Raw genomic sequence first — 23,314 nt, 5'->3', positions numbered from 1 at the left:
TAATGCTTATTGGGCATTTTGTTTCCTGTGTTGTCAATCTTTTTACAATTTTTTTTCTAATTCCTAGTTAACCACCCATCTCAAATTGTCATAAAAGTATTTTGGCTGATACAACATACTTTCTGAGACAGTCCTAGCTAGTTTGTCAAATCTCTGTTCAGAAAAATAAAATGAGTATGCATAAGCAAGTATTAGTAGGATAAAGCACTTAAAATCAAGGCATACAATTTCTAACTTAGGATTCACAATTTGTTCATTTTAGGCTTCAGCAATGATGGACGCAGACCATGAGTACCTGAGGGCGCTGTGAATGAATGTCAGCGCCCTAGTGTATCTGCCTTCGTCTACATCTCAGTTTCCCACAGGTAATGTGCCAAGTACTCCAGATATCAGAGAAGACAGGTGGCACACTCATATGACAAACTAGCAAATATGCCAAGCTTCTTCTGGCCCAGTGCTATGTAAACATTAAGGAGTGCAGAAAAAAAAAAGGAGATTTTCACTTACTGAGCTTCCTACTCAGGCTACACTGAGCTCAAGAATTTGCTTTTGCATAAGTTCTCAGCCCATGTTCATAAGGCAATAAGCAGTTTGGCCTTGGAGCAACTAATCCTCGCCAATACTTCTGTTATTCCCCAATCAAAATCTCTCTTCTAGTAACTGCAGTGAACACAGTGGGAGACTAAGATCGACCTTAATGTAATTGTTACTTTGCTTTATTGTCATTTCTCTATTTGAGATAACTAGACCTTTGCTCACATCTCGCCATAAACACTGTCTCACAGAATATGGTAGTTCATATTTATTCCGGAATAAACTATATTTTACTCCTTTGGATAGAATAGTTGTGTTTTGTGTCAATGATAGTTACAATATTCATACCTCAAAATTTGAAGTCCTCATTAATAGAATAGGCTTTTAAAAAGGGAAACATTCCAAATTCTTAGTTAACAAATATTTATATTTGCATATATATTACCACTAAACACACACACAGTAGTAGACAAAAGAGACTCTGACTAGCTTGTTGAAACATTAAATCCAGGACATCCCTTTGTTTCTAACCTTCTTAGAAGAGAAGAAAGTTAAATTTGTGAAATGTATTTTTAAATGAAGGCATGTCCTAGAGTCCCTGAAGCCACGGGAAATCTCATGAAAAGTTCATGTCAGATATCAGACATGATGACATGCTTGATGAGCATTCTCTGGTTCCTAGTTACACTCAGAAGTTTTCCAATAAGAAAATAAAGTATTTCCTTCATAATTTTTATTACATATTTCAAAACTTCTCTAAAAATATCACTGGCTCAGAAACTGACAGTGATTGGTACTGTGGAAATGCATCTCTTATGGAGGGCTTCAGTTTTCACTGTGTACTAGAATGAAAATTGGGTTTAGTATATTAATGCTCTTATATGTCGCTTCTCACAAAGCAGCCATACATTATTGTATAGGCCCAGTTAGCAACTACAGCTTGAAAATCTTAAAAATAGTAATAATTCTTCATTATTAGCATTTTAATAATAACATCAAAACCCAATGTAGTTCTAATAAATAAAAACATACTATCAAGGAAAATTGGTTTTATCGGAATTTGATCCACTAAAAAAAGAATTGTTTCATAATAAGTGTTTACCTTGGGATTTTTTTTATTAAGAGGTATTATAGAAATGTGTGTATTAAAAATTAATTATTTGGATACATTTTTTTCACTAAAATACAGCAAAAATTTGAAAATTGAAAATGCCTTAACATACCTGCTGAGTCTTTGTCAACTATTTTAACTGTTAACATTTTTTAAAATAAGTTAACTTGTAAAATGTAACTACCAAATTTTTGATAATGACATGCCTTGAATTGGGACTGTGCAATTCATTATGTTTCTGAAATGCTTCTTGACTACATCGAGCCTTAAAACAACCAGAAAAACAGATGTCAGACATCCAGTGTTGCTATTCTCAATCAGAGATCATTTTTAGTTTTACTGTTCCTCCTCTCAGACTGTAATAAATTTGCTTTCACATGCATTTCTGGTCACAAGAACTACAGACCCTGAAAAACCGCTAAGCAAGCTGAGATTTGCAAATGCCCCAGACTTTGTGATTCCAGGAACGTCTCTGTCTCGCCTACAAGAAAGAATTTAGGTGTTAATTAGGAATGTGCTTAGACAGTTCTAAGTTTCCAGTAGACACACTTTACTTTAAAAGTTTTAGCTGAATTATCAAATAAACAATGCTGTTAACAGTCTAAGGAAAAAAATGGTAGGAACTCTGCTACTTTCTTTTCAATTTTAAAATAAAAACACTTCTGGAAAAGGAGTGGTATTCTCTGCTACAACTAATTGATGTCTGTCTTAAACTTATGATGGAAGCAATGTGGATGTCTAGGCTGAGGAGATGACTCAGGACACAAACACACTGCTGTCCAAATATGGAGATCAGGGTTTGGATACCTTGAGCCTAGGCAAAGTTCAGAAATTACATCCTGCACGTAGCTCTGGAGCTTGGGTTCAAGACAAGGGGATCCCAAAGAATTGTTGGACAACCACATTAGATGAGATGCAAGCTTTAGGTTGAGTCTGTGACTCAGTGTCAAATAAATATGGGGAAAATTGAGACACTCCAGGTTGACCTGAACATTAATGCTTGTGGGCTCATGTGCTTGTATCACTTTAGGGTTGAGTCTAAGAACAGAAAGAGTCATGTTGGGAATGGGCTCCCAAACAGCGGCCATAAGAATGTCCTTCTAGAAGGCAGAGTGACAGAACTCTGGCTCCGGGTTCCTTATGTGTCAGACCTCTGCCTGCGAACAGGAGAAGATGTAATTGTGGCAGAAAGGAGGCCCCTGGGCACCATCATTTGCACTGACTACCTTCCTGCCCTCCTCATGGCTTGCTCCAGTCTCTGCTTTCTATCCTTTTAGAAAGTCTTCTCCCCAGCTAACAAGGTGCTGGCACTGAATTTCCTAGGATCTATTCCAGCTCTACAGCAGTGCCATCTTCTCTCCTCCTTCTTCAGCTCCCACCTTGAAACACAAATCATTTCTTTCTCTAACACTTTGTCACTAAAGTTTTTACATTTCATTCTTCAAAGTTGTGAGATAGGAACCCAGAAGCTACCGGATCAGGACATCTTTAGTTTCCTAAAATGTTCAAGAACTGTAACTCGCCCAAGCAAAGCTGAAAAAGAGCAAAGAGAGACCCTGTGATTTTATAATACATGCCAAGGATTCCCCATATCATGGTAAGCTTTGGGTTTCAGCCTTTCAATGTCCTCATTATTTAATACAATATGTTACTAGCTAATGATTACCGCTTAAAACATTGCTTTGCCTCTATCCAAAGACACAAAAACAAAGAAACAAAACCCAGCCATAACATATGACAGGACTATACGCCTTCACCAATACAGTGGTATTGAAATACTAATCTGGATAGAAAGGTCTTATTAGGACAGGTCTATCTATGATGTCTGCATGGTGTTGGCATCTAAACCAATAATTCTATGTCCTTTCATAGAGTTCTCATATTTCCCTTGCTTATTATTTTGCTTGGTTACTTAAAATCTTGTGTAGTGTGCAAGAATCACAAAGAAGTCATAATGCCTGTCATGGCTGTTAAGTTAGCTGCCTTCAGAGGGAGGACAGAGCATGCACTTAAAAGTATCATTTAATATTTAACAGGATTTTCTTCACCTTTCTGTCCTAACCTTTTGCTAAAAACCACACATGTCTTGCTAGTTCCAGAATACATATGGAACAATGGGGTAATAGAATTGTGTAATTTGGTGGTTGCCATCTGTGGGAGGCTAATTAGTGAGCAGTTTAGAAACCAGTTGGAGCACTTTTGAGGCACAGTTTATTTATAGCATGATATTTATGGGGGAACTCAGTAGTAAAACTGAGTCTCATAAAGGAAAAAAGTTGCTGTTTCTGCAGTTCACAGTGCATTGCACATAAAGGCTGCATCATCAATCATGACCAACCACAGCACAGAGACTTGAGTCTTCAAGATAATTTATTTGTTCTTATTCCTGTTAGTAAAGTAGTAGTCGCCAACACTACCAAACAAACCAGCTCAATTTATTTTCATATAAACATACATTGTGGCTTGGACACCAAGCCATACTGTTTTATAAGGAACTCTAAGGCCAGGATTCTAGATAAAAGAAGAATTATAAATAACTCTATCAGAGTCTTTATCTAATGCTGGTTGAGCTAAGATTCTAACTTCCAATATAGTGAGAAAATGAAATAGTCTCAGACCAGCAAATAAATTAAGCAGAGCCATGGCCACTTACTAATAAAGCCAAGACATGTAACTAATTTGCCTGAATGCAACTAGTAATATTACTTTTTCACTCCACTTGGTAGCTTTTCTTCTTTCAGTACGTACTCTGAGCCAGTTTCTCTCTGTGTAGATAGCTGTTAGGGTATCAATATTGTCTGACATTAGTGTATATTAAAAGAACTCATTGCCTGGCTTGAAAAGTGAACAAAACTACAAACCATGAATGTCATTGTTTACTAGGACAGCAAAGGCTGTCTGTCTAGTTTTCCTTGCTAAACACCAGTAACGCCAGAAGGGTGTTTTGTTTGCAGTTTGTTATCTCCTGAGTGGGCAAGCCTGCTTAGAGATTTGTGACTTCAGGACTGAATCGGACAGGAGGTGCCCAGGTATTTATTAGGCTATTGCTCTGACTCGCTCACTTCCCTCAGCACACCAACCCATGTTTCTGCAACAGGTCTTTAAATAGCATTGGTGTTAGCATTGTGCTGGTGCCTCATTTCCTGGGACCAGCCTTGCCATGCAACAGCTCTGTTCTCTCTTCACCTTCTTAAGTTCCCACCTATGAGGCTATAACACTTCTCACAAGAGCTCACCTTCTGTACTTCCTGAATTTTATTTTTAAATTTCTCATGGAAGAACTAGATAGTCTCTGATTTAGGACAGGTTGGTTACCATCATATTCTTAGCCCTGTCTTCTAGAGAAAGACTCCTATTGCCCTTAGATACTCCAGTGTTACCATATTGATATCACATTTCTATATTTCTAAATTTAGAACTGTGTGTGTGTGTGTGTGTGAGAGAGAGAGAGAGAGAGAGAGAGAGAGAGAGAGAGAGAGAGAGAGAGAGAGAGCAACAGAGAAAGAGACACAGAGAGAGACAGAGACAGTGAGGTTCTCTATCATTAACAAATGAGATAAATGCACAGACCTGAATAAACATAAACGCTGATGACATTCAAGTATAACATAAAAACTTCAATAGAAAGTTTCTGAAAGTTTAGAGGTAATACATAAAATAAGTAATTTTTCACCTTAAACTTCAAATAAAATGTGATATTTTGTACTTTGCACTTAAAAATCAAATCTGTTGGCTGTTCAGTTTATTAGTACTTAACACACCAATGAACTTATAATGTTGAGTGCCAAGGAAAATTTGGTCCTTCTTGAGAAACAGAAATAAGGTGAAGGGAGAAAACACTAAATGTAATCAGACTGTAAATGAATACTCTCATAATGTATTTGTCAGTAATTTAATTTGAAACAAATCTAATTCCCAGCAAACAGCATGAATCATAATGATGTCTTGTGTGTGTTTTTTCTAATTTTGGGGCATGGTATTTCTCCATAGGTGCTCAGCCACAAAATGCTATGGGCCCATGATTTCCCTGTAGCCCCAACCTTCAAGCTGTGCTTGTGTCTATCAGATGGCAGCCTCCTCATTATATCAGTATGGTTATATTCCCAAGAGATGCAAAATGGCTCCATTGTAACAAGAAACCACATGGAGAGCTTTCTTTCAGAACATTTTTTTTTTTTTTGCTTTCATTTACCCAACAACAACAACAACAAGAAGAAGACAGCAAATATATTGTATTTCAGAACCACAAAGAAAAGGGTTGAAGCTCAAATTGTGAGCTCAATTTTCCTCATATGACTGACTTGACAAAGTTATCTGCAAACTCCTTGGCTGAAGCAAGATGAATGAGTGAATGAGTGTTGGTCCAACATGAAACAGTCCCTAAGTCATTTGGGAGCTGCAGATGATAAATATGACTTTTTGATATACACAGCCCACATTTCTAACTGCTATATTATGCAGTTGTCGATTACATGTCCTCAAGCATGATTTTGAAGGCCAGGTGTGTAATATTTCATGGAAGCAAGTTTAGAAACTAATTTAAAAGTCAATAACTACCACTCAGAAAACTGTTTTGACCCATTTTTCTAAACAAATGGAATATGCTTGATTTAACTTCTGTGATCTTTTTTTTAATCCTAATTTTGCTATTTAAATCTTCTTAGTAGTTTATGAAAGGTCTTTCTCAATTTGAGGAGTGAACATCTTTCCCTCTTAGAGACTGCTAAATTGTTAAAGAGAAGTAAAGAAACAAAATGCCACTTTAAGATATCCCGGTGATGGCTTTCCCAGAGGACAATTCTCTCCTTTAGAGATTCTGTTCTTTGTTTGATCAAAGCCTAAGACAGCTGGCCTGTAGGACAAAGATGGATTCACTTAGGACTCCCATGGAGCCTGTGTTTCAGGGAGGATCTGGTAGATTAAAGAGCAATCTAGACACTTAAAAATAGGCAATACTGCTTATAAAAAAGCACGTCTATCCTTAAACTAAAACAATGTCTGACAACACAAAGTTAGAGTTGGTGGCATTTTGGAAAAATATTAAACCAAATATAATTTGGTATCACAATCTTTCTAAAAAAGTAGATACAAGTGAAGAAATATTATCATTAAAAATTTCCTGTAATTAAATTAAAATCATAAGACACAGAGTAAAAGTTTTCTGCTCTTTTTCAACCAGTCATTTCAGTCAGGGAACTTGACTCATGGAAAGATTGTTCTATTAATACCGGGGCAGGTTTACAGTACGTGAAAATTCACTTCTCTTACATAAGCTAGGAAGGCTCAAATTACTTTCTTCTTCAGACATAATTTTCAGTAAAAAAAAAAATTCTCAAAAACATCTCATCCAGTTACAGACAGTGAACATTTTCATCAAGAATAACTTCTTATAAATCAGTAGGCACAATAATTTTCTCTTTGATATTATTTGCCTTTTATATAAAAATTATATGGTGACCACTGTAAATCCATACTGGCACCCTGATGGTCATACTTATCTTCACCTGGCACAAATACACACACACACACACACACACACACACACACACACACACACAGAGACACACACACACACACACCACATACATCACACAGACACATACACTACACATATACCTACCATACACACCACACACTGCACACACACATACACCCCACATAACCCCCCCCCACACAAACACATTGGATATCAGATTATTAGTTAGTTAGAGGAAAGAAGTATGGGTTATGGAGAACTGCTTTTTTTGTTTCAGCTGACCTATCTCAAGTCTTAGCTAATACACAGCTTGTTTTCTCACAGTATTTTCTGTCAAGAACATGTTCCCTCCCTTAAAATCTCCTTGATCTTAAGTTCTTTTCACCTTCGTGGCACAAACCATAGTTGTTTATTATCTTTTTAGTGTAGGCCACATTCCACATATGAACAGTTGCCACAAGAAATAGTGTATCTCAGCGCTTACACACCATACATTACAGTAAAACATGTTTAAATATAATAGGAAGCTAAGAAAAGGAACAGAGTACATATTAAGTTATTAAGGAACATGAATTATCATTTGCATATGCAGGAATGTATATATGAATATGCTCATTAGGGTCAAAGAGGATCATCAGAACAATACTTACAAAGCACCCTACATCAATTCTAAATCATAAGGAAGCCATGACTACCTAAAGTTATTACCACTTTTAAATGACTTCCATGCCATTGCCTTTACCCCAGGCTTTCATTTAACACATTTTCAACACCCAGAGGGCATCTAACTCACACTGAACCACCCCCAACTGAATGCATCATTTCCTAAACCATATTCACTTCCCCGTGGGATGAGGTCGGGATCCAGAAGGCATCTCTTCTTCTTCCTTTCACCCTTAGTTCGCTCTATGCAATCAGTGACTACTCTGCAGAACACGTTTCCTGAAGTAGCTCTAGGGTTCACTTGGGTGCTGGATGTGCCACCTATCTGTACATCAGATTTCTGCCTACTTGACTTTTAACCTTTGGAAAGTCCAGCTCAAAGATGATTACTCTGTTGATTGAACTGTTCTGGTAACTACAGGGACTACTGATTCTAAGTGCAATAGAATTTCATTGATTTTTAAGTTCTTTATGAAAATGTCCCTAATCCTCAGAGCACACACTAGTACCTCCCCACATTTCCAGAGTCATTCCCATCCTATCTCTATTGTTTATCTGTGTTAGTAAATATAATCTAAATTAAAAGCCTTGTAAAATCCCAATGGCCAGACATTGGTGAACAGGCAACAGAATTGTGGGTGTCTGTCAGTTTTAAAGTACGGGATTTGTTTTCTAGTTTTTATTACTGAGTTTCAACGAATCCAAATTTTCCTAAAATAATAATTTTAAATGGTTAAAAAAGAAATCGGTTTTAATTTTAAAATGCTTAAGAATGTCTTGTTCTATGTAGCTAAAATAAGTATATCTCACTGACATGTTCTAATGGGAAATACAGGAGCTGGCTAAAAAGCGATTGGAGGGAAGACTCAGCCAAATTGCAAATTCAAGAAATAACAAAATTGTAAGTAGTAAAGAAACTGTGCACAACCGTTGGACACAATGAGGTCATAAGGGAGGCTGTGAACCATATTTTGAATTCTAATTTTTCAAAAGTGAATGCATAAAACTATACCAATGTCTTCCCCAATATCGCTTGAATTCTCTAAGGCTCTCAGTTGTCTCAAAAAGCAACACTTTCTATACACGTTTCCTACTCTACGGCTGGGCACAGCAGTTTCTCAAGGGCAAATTCTAGTACCTAAACTAAGTCCTGATCACAACAGTGGTACATGTGTGGTAAGAATACTGTCTTTTTTCCCTTTGCTGAGTAACACAGCAGCGATAACCATGGTAATATTTAAACTGTCTTGCTGGGTAACTTCTATTCTTCTATACTGAAAGTTGTTAGGAAGAAATTGCATTTCATCTGGGTCTCATTCCTCGTATATACCTACTTACCCAGATTGGCACCTATGCGTTGCCAGCCCGCCTCTCACTGAGTCACTCTGCATTGCATGGCCCTCAGCTGGGAAAATTGTGCACTGGATGAAGACAGCCATCTTGTCACATAAGCAAAGAAAAATGATAGAATTATGCTTAAAATTCTTCTTATGGGTTGTTTTTACTTTCGTTCTTCTAGGGCAGACAGTACCAATATAGATCACTTGGTAACTGTGAATGTTATTAGACCAATATGTGATAACCTAAATCACAAGATGCTTCCTCAGCTTAATTCCAGCTTGAGCAGAGCCATACATCAGGCTTCTAAACTACAAACTAGTGTCTGGTAATTGATGAAAAATTATATTTTGTGAGAATGGCTACACATGCTTGTGTATAGGCCATTTGGATACTGCATAGGAAAATGCAAGGCACACCCCTATATGTATATTAGAAAACCATCCTATTTACATGATAAGTTATATAAGAATCAGCCTTAATGACAGTGAGCCATTCTGTACTTCCAGAAACTTGGTTTGTCAAATTGTGTTGTTGTGATAAAATACATAATTTTAAATATATCATATCTTTCATTAATCCTTCATCTACTATTAACCTAATGGTCTTTGAAAAGAATAGTAACCTAGTCATAAAATTAGTGACATCTTCTCAGTGAATCTACTGTAATTATGTTTACCTTGCTAACCTGGAATCCTTTCTGTTCTACTACCTGTGAGGATAAGTGAGAAATTTGAAACCTTCAAGCCAAGGGAAGGGATGGCTCACGTACTCCCAGATCTAAAGGGAGTGCTGGTTTTGTTCATTCATGAGGCTTGGGTTCTCTCAGCTCTTAGCTACCCTAACATGGAGACAATGAGGACTTTCACAGGTATCAGTTACACTTAGAGCCAGTGGATTTAAAATGCACATGGATGTTTACATGTTGTACTGTATGTTTCAGCAGTCATTATCCCTATCCTGTGTGGCAACTCTTTATCTTGTGGCTCCATTAAACCATGGCATAATTACTCATTATTTTATTAGATGCATAAAATTAAGGACACTACCTTGTTTGATATAGTTTAAAGGATATAAGAATGGGACTGACAAAGGGTTAAAGTGACTTTTCAAACTCATTTAGGTGAGGATAGAAGGGAGAAGTTGGTGTCATCAGACATCCAAGCAGCAGGGGCATGTGACAAACAAGCTGCTGCATTTTGTACCATGTTAAGGTTGACACCTAGAAGTGTAAATGCTTCCACAAAGTATATTATTGCAATGGTTTCTTTAATAAAGAGGCACGAAGGAATTTCTTTAAAAAAGAGAGGGGGTTAAAGTGAGCTGAGTGTTTCCTTCTGTTTATCTTGGAGATGTGAGCCTGATTTCAGGGAGCTCCCATTCCCAAGGATGAGTTGGAGCACCATTATTTCCCTGTCTGAACAGATGAGACAAGACTGACCTCTCAGCAAATGAATTATTGTTTATAAGAAAGGTGCAGTTTGCATGCTCATGAGAATTTCTGTTGAATATTGCAGGCATCCTTTCTCAGGTCTTATACACTGTTGTTATATAAATGATCTATTGGGTTACCCCAATGTAACAGGAAAGAGAGTAGCAGAATTATATTTTTCTATTAAAAAAAAACTAATGGTAAGTATCAGATTGTAGGGTTATAAAGCCTCAAACGTGTTTTTCTTTGTTTAGTTTTAGACAACCTTTAAAGAAATGACTTTACATATTCTCTGTGGAGACTAGCAGAAAAGTGAGCCCTAGGCAGCATGTAACCTACTGATGGGGGAAACACAGGATCTAAACAGAAAGCAACTATACCATTGCAGGCTACAGGGGATATCATCAATGTGGAAGAGCCTAAAAATCTGCATCTGACCATTTCCAGCAGGTTGTTTATTGCCTTTACATTTGTTCTTCTAATAATTTCAACCCAAAGACAAATGACTTCATTTATGAATTTTTCAGTAGGGGAAAAATAAATCAATAATAAAATATTCTGACCTTTATAAAATATAGAAATATCATTTAATGAACTGGTAGGATATTGTAGAATAGATAACACCCATAATAAGAGAGTGTGCTCCTAACAACCAAAAGAAATGCACTGCTTTGCCCACATTTGACTGTAAATTTATAAATGGCAGATTTCTTCCTGAAGACTTCATTCCAGGCTTTTCAACGTAACATTACAGGTAGACTCTAATGGTGGAGGCAAGACAAGAGCTTGACAATTGCTCACTTACTGCTTTGAAGTCTAGCAATGCATCTTTTGAACAAAAAACAACAACAAAAAAGAAAATCTGTTTTGATTTGTTGACATTGTTTTCATGCATCGGCTGAAGGTAAGTATCATTTTGGAACAATGACTCCTTGCATGGCTTTTTCAGACATCAAGCTACCGTCCTTTCAAAAACAAGAAGCTATGTAATATTTTCTAAATTACAGTATGCTTTGTGGCCTAGGAAGCCATTTCTCCAAATGTTAAATGTGAATAAACTGTCAAGACACTCCATTCACTTTAAATCACCTCAACTGCAGAACAGCATAAATTCATTCAAGGCTTCAGCACCTGAGACGTTGCATTACATATATTTTCACACTCATGTTATTCTGCTTGGAAAATAAATCAGTGAGACTGATGGGCCGACAGTGGGATTAGCTGAAATGCTATGTTCAACTTCTCTGAACACAGTCAAAGAGATGAAATGTTGGGTATGGCACTTGTCTTTCAGGCAGATTTTAGGTAACTTAAAGAACAGATGCATTTCTCTTGACTAAAATCTCAGGGTGGGGTATCAGACACTTACCCAGCATAACTAGATGTATTGGACAATTATGCAATCCTTTGATACCATGGCTCCTTATGTCCAGGTATGCCTGCTGCAGTGATAAAATCAATCTCTATCTCTGGTTGGTGATCACCTAACTTTTTAACTACAGAATCCTATTGTGACATAATATTAGTTTTCTTCATTTGATTTTTAAAATAGCACTTAATCACTTGTAAGTATATAATAGAGACAGAGACATTTTGGTGGCATTGCATAATCTGTTGACAGGAATACAGAGAATAATAGCACCATATCTAGTATATGTAAATTTTCCAAGGACAATGCTCAGTAAGGAAGATATGTATTGGTTTGGCAGCTAAGAATGCAGTAATATATGCTATGAAAACACATAATTTTGATTTTCATGAATTAATAACCTTGTTCACATCAGACAATATGACTGTTAGTACAAATCACAAAACAAGAGTAAATAAATCTGAATCAAATTAGAATTCAATGTAACACTGTACCTGGGAGGTATCATAAACCCATAGTTTCTCTAAAAGAACAGTGACACAGACTGCCATTTACCAAGGACAACATGCATAAGAGGTAAACTAGCAGGGCCTCTGTAGGAAAGAAGACTTTTATTCACAGAGCATAAGTATCTTAACAGAAATTCGGAGTTCTTCAAAGCAATAAATGTGCTCTCAGGTCAAACCCAATTTTCCCCAGCAATATAATCACTCATAACGCTTCCAGAACATTTGATGTATCTACAAAAAGCGCATTCTAACATACATCATGTTCATGGAAGCGCACATCTTCCAACCAGTATATACATTAAGGAAAATTAAACACTTTGGTAAACATTGGAAGCATGGCATTAAAATCTACTCCCCTGCCTAAATAGATATGTAGCAGAAGTCCAAACAGTCCAATACATTAGCAATTAGTGTATATTTTATATCACAAATGTTATTTTAGGCACATAACAGTCATGACAGGCAGAATGTAAAAAGTCTGATTGCAATATAATGATGATTCTACAGGACATTTAATATGTCAGTAGTAGAAGAAATTAGAAAAAATATTAACATATCTAAGAATATGTAATAATAATAACACAAGTGCAAAATTAGACTTAAATACTTGCTAGTGCAGTTGGATTTCAAGCACATGATAAATTTAAGTAGAATAAAAATATTCTTTGAATTTCTATTTATAATGTATCAGAAGGTTTGTTATGATCAGCTTGTCTAGAGATTTTCTAAAAGTTCCTTACATTTCTTTGCATCTTTGTTTAATTTAATAAGGTACAGCAGCTATGTTTTCATGAGGTGAACTTTGGTACATTTTTAAATTAGAAGTTAATACAGTTTTTTGGTTTGTTTGTCAAGTTCCTTGAACACTAACTAATATTTGAAGAGAAAACATTATGGAAGGCCTTGGAGATAAAGTCAAGACTTAAATGTCTCCTTGCAGAATTTAAGAAAGATGCTGAGATCTGACTACAAACAAGCTAAAGGAAATGAGAATGAGGATTAATACAGGAACTCATTCTTCACACAGATCTCAGTCTGTGCTAAGGTTGAACAAAGGCATAGGCTTTAAGAATAGAGTTAAAAAAAAAAACAAAAAAAGTTCTATAGGTTAGGGTTCTTTATTTTAAATTTTGTGTTGCTTCAAAATACCATTACCTGTAATGACAACAGATTGCTACTGGAGAATATAAAGAAGTTAATTGTGATTTATTTTTCACTGTGTACATATTAAAATATCAAATCCAAACTACTAAGTATTAAAAAATAATCACTTGACTTTATTTTGTACAATGGGCCATTATAATATTTAATGCTTTCTCTTTTATAATTTTGTTGTCTTTTCTTATATCCTAATATGTAACAAATGTGAAGCAAAAAAAGTAGTTCTGGAGAAATTTAACAAAATGCATAATTATTATGTTTAAGTATTTGGTATACATAATGAAATTTCTCCAATTATTTAAGCAAAAGAAATTTAATTGTTTTTATTAATAAACTGTTCATAATTTTACTTTTTTCTAATCTAATTTTTATGGATCTTTAAAGTATAAAACAACCTAAAATCTTTGCATATTGTTTCATTGGTGATATATTTTAAACATCTTGTAAATATATATAGATGTATATTTTTATTGCAACATCCACAGTACTTTATTATTTTATTTATTTAAGTTCAAAAGTTAAGCCCTTCCTGGTCCTCCCTCTTCTAGTTCTTTATTCTGTATCCCTCCCCTCCTTCTGAAAGACTATTGCATACATAAAAACATTTATTAGGGAAAGACAATTATTATTGGAAAAACACTTGAGAATAAAAGATGTACTTATATAATTTGAAAATTACGAATGTTCCTATTATAAGTAACATATCTACATTATGTACTTTAAAAATGCATAGCTAAGAAAGAATTTTGAATCTTCATTTTTCTGTTCTGCTAAGCAACAGAAAACAGGATGCACGGTGTATTTAGAAAGTCTATTCATCTGTAATATGAAAAAGAGTGGCTTAAAATAATTTAAACACAACCATCATGGGTTAAATTAAATGCTCTTCACAAGATGTCTCTGGACCAAGGCAGCTGATTAGGATAAGAGAGCTGAGTGAATAACAAAATTCCTCATATCTACCAAGACTCCCTTTAACTCTTCTATAATGATAGCATTCTATTTAGTTATCTTTCATTAAAATATGGACATATTAGTTTTCCTATTGCCTTTTCTATAATCATGCAACAGAATGAAAGTTGTATGTATGATATCTACATATGTCATTGCAGATATAAAATCATGGGCTTTCTGTTGTTTCTCGATGATTACCTATATTTTTGACATGGTCACGTTTATACTTAATTCTTGGGGGCAACAACCTAGGTCATTGAATGTAGTACAGAAGGAACCTGAAGTGATTCTAGTTTCCAGGGTAGTCATTCATGTTCAGTATTCTTAATAAAATAGGCAGTTATTGTGAGGAACATATGCACTCTCCTGGCCTCCACAGACACCAGCACGGAATCCATACACACACGTAGGCAAGCCATGCATACATTGTCACAATCAAACCCAGGTCCTCAAAAGTTCTGTAACACTGACCTATATCTCTAATCACCTGAAATGCATCTTGTAACCATTGTAACTTATGCTCTAGAGGAAAATACAATGGAGAAAACATGGAGAATGCAGACAAACTGAAAATATAAGACAAAAAAAAAAATCACTGGATGCATAGGGCTATGTCCTAGCCTTTTTTCTGTATATACATCAGTCAAATGAGCATATTTTTTCATAAATTTATGGTGTTTATTTAAAGATACTCTTTGAGAAATAATGGGACATAAAGTTACAGGTTTCAATAAAAACTGAGTATCATCAAAATATTTTCAAGAAATCATAACAAAACTTATACAGGTAGTATTAAAATGGGCTTTTTGTCTGGATGTAGCCATGAGTACTCATACACAATGACTTTAGGCATGGCATAAAAAAAAATCCCTTTTCTTAAAGCAAACAAACAAACAAACAAACAAAAAACAAACACCCCCCCAAATCCATAAAACAAAAACAAACAAAGAAAAACCTATCATGCATGAAAGACAAAAATGACTTTCAGGCTTACTAGTCAAATTAAAAGTGCATTCCTTATTTAAAAATTGCAACTTTTAAATTTTATTTTATTGGATATTCTCTGTATTTACATTTCAAATGTTTTCCCCTCCCCCGGCTCCCATACCCCCTTCCCCTCCACTTGCCTCTATGAGAGTGATCCCTCTCCCACCTTTAGAAAATGTTGTAGCTTATAAGAACAGTCTTGAATGTTTTTATCCAGGCGAACAATATATGTGGACTATAATGTATGTATGCATATATGATAGTATGTATGTTCATTCATAATTGGCGTATGTAAAACTATAAATATTCTAGTTGTTTGAAATAATATTTGTAATTTTGACTGGACACCGATACGGGTGCCCATATTCTGTGCAGTCAGATGGCTTTGATACATGCTGCAGGGATGCCAGCTATGAGTGAACATCGACCAAGGGCTGAGAAGGTCAAATCCAGAGGTTAAAAATCAAGCCACATAGAATCGAGAACAGCAGAGGAACTAAGAGTCAGACAGGTGAAAGTCATAAAGAAAGAAAACGAAATGGGATCAAAGTTTGATTGAACAGGAGTGAAGAGAGGTTATATATAAAAAATAGAAACTTCCTTTCAAGAGGCAACTGGTAAGTCTGAGTGACTCCTGTGTGCAGAAAAGTTACTCCTGGTTTCTGTGAATAAAGCGCCCCGTGTGAATTTTCTTGAATGGTAAATAGTTTCCAGGTTATCAGTTGCTTTAATGACTTTTTGCTATGACCACAAGCAAAGCACAGCCTTTTTACATTTAGAAGGAGGAAAAAGTTAAGAAACCACATTTCATCATTTTTATTCTATATAACTTGGGTAATATTTACCTCACTGCTAAATTCTCTGAACATGACCACCCATGGTTTAAACCATTTATTCACAAAATCTCTATCTTTGTTATTCCACTTGAAGTGGGAGAGAAGCTTCAGAATGATGAATTTCACTGAAAACAACTATAAACAACATCTGATTCATATAGACTGAAACTTGTTATAAGTAAAGAATGATTTAGATGGAGCACATTTAACACTGTCGAGTGATGAACATTTATTATAAAAACACCAACGCAGATGAAGCCATGGTAGATAGTAAACCATCAATCAGATGCAGCCCCACAACAAATTGTACCTCATCAAATGCTTTAATATGTCATGAAGCTTCCAAATAGACATCCCTGGGCCATTTGTTAAACATAAACTACTTTTTCACTGACAAAGCAAAGGACATTTGGTATTTTCATTTATATGTAATATCAGAATAAATTGATGCAATCTAGACAACTAAAATAGAATTTCTATGTGGACAGGTTGTTGAAATTCAGAGCCTGCTCTCTTCTTCCAAATTAGTCCTAAAGAGATTGTTTGTTCTCTATTTTTAAAAAATGGCTTAAGATAGAGTCTCGTCTTTAGGGTTTGAAATGCTAACATTATATATTATTTCAGAAAATGTGTTTCTGTTACAGTAGAATGGATAAAATATGCTTAGAATTTTCTGTTATAAATCTAAGTATTTAGAGTTTTTTTTTAAAATAAGAATCATTGCAAGCAGGAAAAAATGGTATGTCTGAATGTCCCAAAAAACACATGCAGGTTTGTTCAATGTGATTAGGAAATTATTATTTAATGCTACAGAAGAAGTTATTTTAGGGCAATCACAATGAAGCTCTGGCCCCTCACAATAGGAAATGCCCTCTATTTCTTCTACCACCATTGATTGCATATGATATTTATGTGGCTATGAAATCAGTAGGACATATTTGTGTTCAACTCCAGTATGTATAACTGTGCTGTATATTATGTTCTTATCCTATGCTCCAATAATTGGCTCTTACTTTGTATTGCCTGTTCAGTTCATAGTTCTCATATATGACGTATTACCATTAACTAGTCTCAGACATGACCTTAAATCCAGATGTGTACATCAGAAAATGTTAATATAGTTCTTGATGTAGAAAGACCGATTTCATACTCCAGTTTTCTGATCAAATGTAGAAGCAGGTTGTGTTCTTTTACATGATGAGCTGGATTCCCCACAGCCAGACTATCTTGCTGTTTTTCCCCTTTAAATTTGGCCTGTGGGGACAGAAGCAAGATTAAGATTCAAGCTGTCTTAAAACAGTATCACCTGTACCATTGAAAAAGCAAATCAAAGGGACTTTAATGTGATCTCTAAATAGAATGTTTTGTTCTTTCTCCAATTTAGGAAAATTGTCTAGCCTGAAGGAAATTATATTTTCCTTAAATATTAGGTTTTAAATGTATATGTGTGTGTGTATATTTTAGCTATGTGTTCATGTGTTTGTTTTCTTCCCATCTCTCTCTTCCTCTCTCTATCCTCCTCTCTCTGTCTCTCTTTTTCTCTGTCTCTGTCTCTCTGTCTCTGTCTCTGTCTCTGTCTCTGTCTCTCTCTCTCTCTCTCTCTCTCTTGTGTTTGTGTGTGTGTGTGTGTGTGTGTGTGTGTGTGTTCATACCTTATGTGCAAGCTAGTGCCTGGAAGAGCCAAAAGAGAACATTGAATCTCATGGGTCTAGAATTATAGGTCTTTGTGACCATGGGGCTTGAGTGCTGAAAAATAAACTATTTTGGCTCTCTCCAGAACTTACATTTAAATTCATATTAACCCACTGAATTGACTTTGAGACTGCTGTACATTAAAGAGATAATTCTTTGCAGAGGATCACCAAAGATGCAGAACAGAAAACAACCATGTAATTTTTTTTAGCTAATATTTTGCCATAGTAGAATATGGATCTAGGGACTCCAGGGAGTGCTTCCTCAATGGCAAAGATTTCTCTAGATTCTTAATTTTAGAAAATATATGCATGGCGATTTCTATTTTTAATTACTTGATGATTTTTCTAGTTTTCTTGGTCTGTTGTAGCACAAGGGATATTTTCAAAAGTAACATCTTCCCATAATTACAGACTTATAGAAAGGTTCAAGAAGAGTCTAGAGATTTCCCAGATAACCTTTACCCATATTTGGCAAATGAAAGAAGCACACATTGTGTGGGTTTTCTCTTTCTTTCTGACTAGTTTTTAATTCAACCACTTCAAGAGTGTCTGGGAGTAAGAGAACTCTTACTTAGCATGGTTGAACCTTGTATTGAATGCCTAGCTCACCATTGCTCTCCAATACCATTAGCCCTACCAAAAAAGAGAGAGGTAATGCTTTTTTAGCACAGGACATAGCTAGCCAGGAGCCAAGTGATACAAGTGTCCCAGGACAGCTATCTTCCCCATGTGATTCTATTCTGCATTGTTCTAGCCCCAGTTCACATAGACAATGAAGTAGGCTGTGCTCCCAGTGAGAAGTCGCTTGGCCCTGGATCTATCAATAAGCACATGTGTAGTACTGCCTGGCTCCATTGGACCACACTGTGTATTGTAGTCATGGTTAGAGAAAAGGAAATATTGCATGTTTACATTTGCTATGTCTGGACTGGGCAGTTTAACTGACTTCCTCTGATCTTCTTAGTCACCACCCCCCCAAATTTAACTAGTCTGGCATTGTAGTAAAGCAAATGCTTAGTTAACTCTTTTGGATTTTGGTGTTTTTTCATTCATTACAAGTTTGGGGATATATGAACATTAGTGACATATTTCATAAAGCCAAATGATACATTTTATAATAGACAACAAATATGCAAATTTAGAAAATATTTTCAAAATATTTGTAAAATATTAATATATAATGAAGAAACATTATCAAGTAATTAAGTTACTACAGCTAATATTTCTGGTTACATCTTCATATTAGTTAATAAAATATTCACAGGACCACTTTATTTCATTTTGTATGCCAATAGAACCTGAGGGTTGGATGGGAACATTGAAATAATTCCCCTCATAATGAAGATTATATTATGATATTATGTTCAACTCTCTAGTGACATTAATATCAGTGCCAATGGCGGTTGCATCATTATCTATGATTCACCCACATTAAGATATTGCTTATTATATTGGTAAGTTCTGGGAATTCTTTGAGCACCAATAAACACAGGAAGACTTCCTTTCCTCCTGTGCTCTTTGTCCTCTTTCATTTCCCCTGTTTTGGGACACTGTAACCAGGTAAAGGAAATTCCATTTTCTTTGAAACATTAGTCTTACTATTTCTACACGTGAACATTCCTGTCCCCTTATCCAGGCAGTGAACTATGTTTCAGTATCTTACTTAAAACATTTGCCAAAAATTTTAAGAATTGATCATTATCTGTAAGTTCTTTCTTGTAGTTTTCCAAAAGCTGGTGTCTATGAACTATATATCTATGCATCTACATGTTGATGTATACTTATATATCATTTTAATCTATCATATAAGTTTAATTATATCATATGTATATTTATCATAAAATATATAAGTAATATGTGTGTGATATAAGACAGTCCACCGTGTGAAACAGTCTAAACATATTCACACTCACACATTACCTGCTTAAATTAAAATTTTAACAAAGTCAACTGGTGTCAATGATATTAAACAACTCAATTTTAAAATAAAATGTTTATATTTGTGCAAACTAAGTTATAACAAGGTGAACTTTTGAGATCCCAGTTTACCTTAGACAGAGGAATGTCTTTTTACTTCATTTTGATTGATAAAATCAGAAAATTAAATTTTTCATTTTATAATACTAAAACTGACATGGGTGACCAAACTCCTAACTAGCATTAATTTTCTGTCATTCTGATTTGAAATATGTGCTTCTGGGAGATAACTGAAAAGAAAATTGATAAAATATACTTTACATAGTAAATTTGAAAATATAGTGAAGAGCAAGATATATATGTATTATATATATACAAGTAAACAAATTCTAAAATGTTTCCAAGAGAACATGCAGATTTATGGTGTAAGATATTAAAATCATTATACACAATATATAAAGAAAGGAAAGATAAAATATTATGTCAAATATTATGATTATCAAATATATATGCATACTACATGTTATATATTTAACATGTATTTTATTGTAATAATTGTGGATTATTGACACTCATCCCCTGCCTTATCATGAATTCTACATGACATATCAACAGTAACAATCAGAAAACCTTAATTCTAAGCCTCTATTTTAAGAGTTATTAGAAAATACTTGTGTGCAGCCTGCAACCTGCTACTCCCATGCATTTAGGCAGTCATCTTAAATTATCTTAGAAATAAACTCAAGGAAATTATTGTAGAATAATTGCACATCAGGCTTTATTGTTCCTTAAATCATTAGTGGTTTCATGCATTCAATTATTTCCATATCTAGAAAATCATCCATAACCATCTAAATTCAGACCATCTTCTAACACGGGGCCTGTCAACATAGGCTCTCTCTTTTTATTCTTTAACAAAAATAATTGATAGTAAGAAGATGGAGCTATTGTAATATTCTAAATCTTATAAATGAGTATATAAATATCAGAGAATTTTAGATGTTGTGTAATGTAAAATATTGCACAACAGAGTATTTTAATTTACCTAACAAGGCTTCATTTTGAGGATGCCTGATCTGTTTGTAATATTATGATACTTAATAAACTTCCCTTATCATAAATTCACAATCTCATTCCAAAGCAAATAATAAATACTTAATCTTTATTATAGGTCTTTCTTCTTTGACAGAACCAGTTTATTTTAAATGCCAGTATGTTTGTAATTAGATTTTTCCACTCAGTTGGTTTGGATTTTTTTGATATTTGGTTTTTGGAGACAGGTTTTTTTTTTTTTTTTTTATAGCCTTGCTGTCCTGAATATTGCCCTTGTAGACCAGGCTAAGCCAAGAAACAGAAAGCTGCTTGTTCACACTTACTGAGTGTGGGATTAAAGGTGTGCACCACCATTTCTATCAATGGTAGATTGATCTTAAGAGAATTAAGCAAATTTTATTTTATCCATTCAACCAAATATTACTGTTTCCATTAAAATTATCAAAATGTCTAGAGACATGTAGAACTTTGGAAATATTTTGAATATATAGTATGTAAAGTACATAAAACTTCAAGAATTATTAATCCATAACAAACACACTATCTGGTAAGTTAGAGAATGAAAACACTTGCAATTTGGCTAAATGGGACAAAAAAAAAATCCCTGTGTATTTTCCTGCTCTATAAATACTACAAACAGATCCAGTAAACACTATATTTGAAAATCACCCTAAATTACTAAGTTTGCCAAAGCGTATTAATACTGAATTTTTCTATTAACAAGGTACCCTACACATTTATCACATGGGTATATATTTTTATTTCCAGGAAACCAGGCCAATGAACTACTAGACATACTATGCTAAGATAAAACTGTGTTTTTATCCTTGGACCACCCCTCCCCCATAAAGTGATAGTCACCTAACATTGCAATAGCTTGGTCTCATAGCAATCTGTCACATGATACCTGGTAATTGTCAGCAGCAATAAATGGAGAACTTCTTGAGTGTCCCTGGATTTTGAGCTGGGTACCCAGTTAATGACGAGGCTCACTTAAATCTCTGTGGATTCACCAACCAGAATATGGGCTTGTACTCACCCCTTTTCAGCCTTTACTTTTTTTTATTTCAACTTTTTAAATTAATATTCTCTGTATTTACATTTCAGATGTTATCCTTTTCCCACAATCCCATCTCCCCTCCCCCTCCCATTGTCTCCATGAAGGTGCACCCTTTCCCAAACACCCTCTCCCACCTCAGTACCTTAGCATTCCCCTACACTGGGAAAAAGAGCCTTCTCTGGATCAAAGGACTCTCCTCCCATTGATGCCAGAGAATTCTATCCTCTACTGCCTAGGCACCTGGGGCCATGGGTCTCTCCTGCAAACTCATTGGTTGGCGTTTTAGTCCCTGGGAGCTGTCATGGGTTTGATTAGTTGATTATTTTGCTCTTCCCATAGGGTTGCAGACCCTTGCAGCTCCTTCAGTCCTTTCTCTAGCTCCTTCATTGGGATCCCCATGTTCAGTCTGATGGTTAGCTGCAAACATCCTCTGTAGCAGTATGGTTCTGCCAGAGTTTTTCAGCTCACAGCTGGAACAGCCTCACTCTCAACACACAGCTCTCTGAGTTCTGGTCTGGTTTATTATCTTATCTATATAAACTGTCTCTCAGCCTGCTTCTGAAATTGGCTGTCATCTCTTTTATGTCTCCTCTTCTGCAAACAATATGTATGTGCTAAGATACACAGATATACTTACTGCATTGTGTTATGAGTATTCATTTTAATAATTAAGACAGAATAAAAGAATGTGCATTTACCTCAGCTGTGTAAATGGCTTCATATGAGAAATCGCTGTCATTTAAATTGATAAATATTGTGAATTTTCTGTTATTCAATAAATTCTGCTTTTGTGAAAAGCTAGATGTGATGAGTTCTATTGTTCATTTAACTAGCACCATTAGCTGATAGTGACTGAAAAAGTCACATCTTCTACTTATGAAAATGCATCATTGTCTTACCAATGTCATTCTTGAAGCTAGAGAGGTGAGTACCCCCTCCCCCTTTAATGGCTTGCTGTTGACACCTCAAAATATTTCCTTGAGTACCCAAGTCTCAGCCTTCCTATCACTCTTTTAAGTAGAATTCAGGTGGTGGGAGAAAACATATCACAGAGCAACTGAACATTTATCAGGCTGTGAGGTTCTCCACTGGGATGCGAGCTGAATTGAAGCTATGCACAGACCTTCCCCCAAATTTCCACTGTTTCTCCATGTTTATGTATTATTCAGACAAATAGTGACCCTGAAATCAAAAGACGCTTCTTGTCTCTTAAAACTTTT

The sequence above is a fragment of the Micromys minutus genome (genome assembly GCF_963924665.1).
Source record: "Micromys minutus genome assembly, chromosome: 7".
Taxonomy (NCBI): Eukaryota; Metazoa; Chordata; class Mammalia; order Rodentia; family Muridae; genus Micromys; species Micromys minutus.
Note: the sequence above shows the minus strand (reverse complement) of the source record.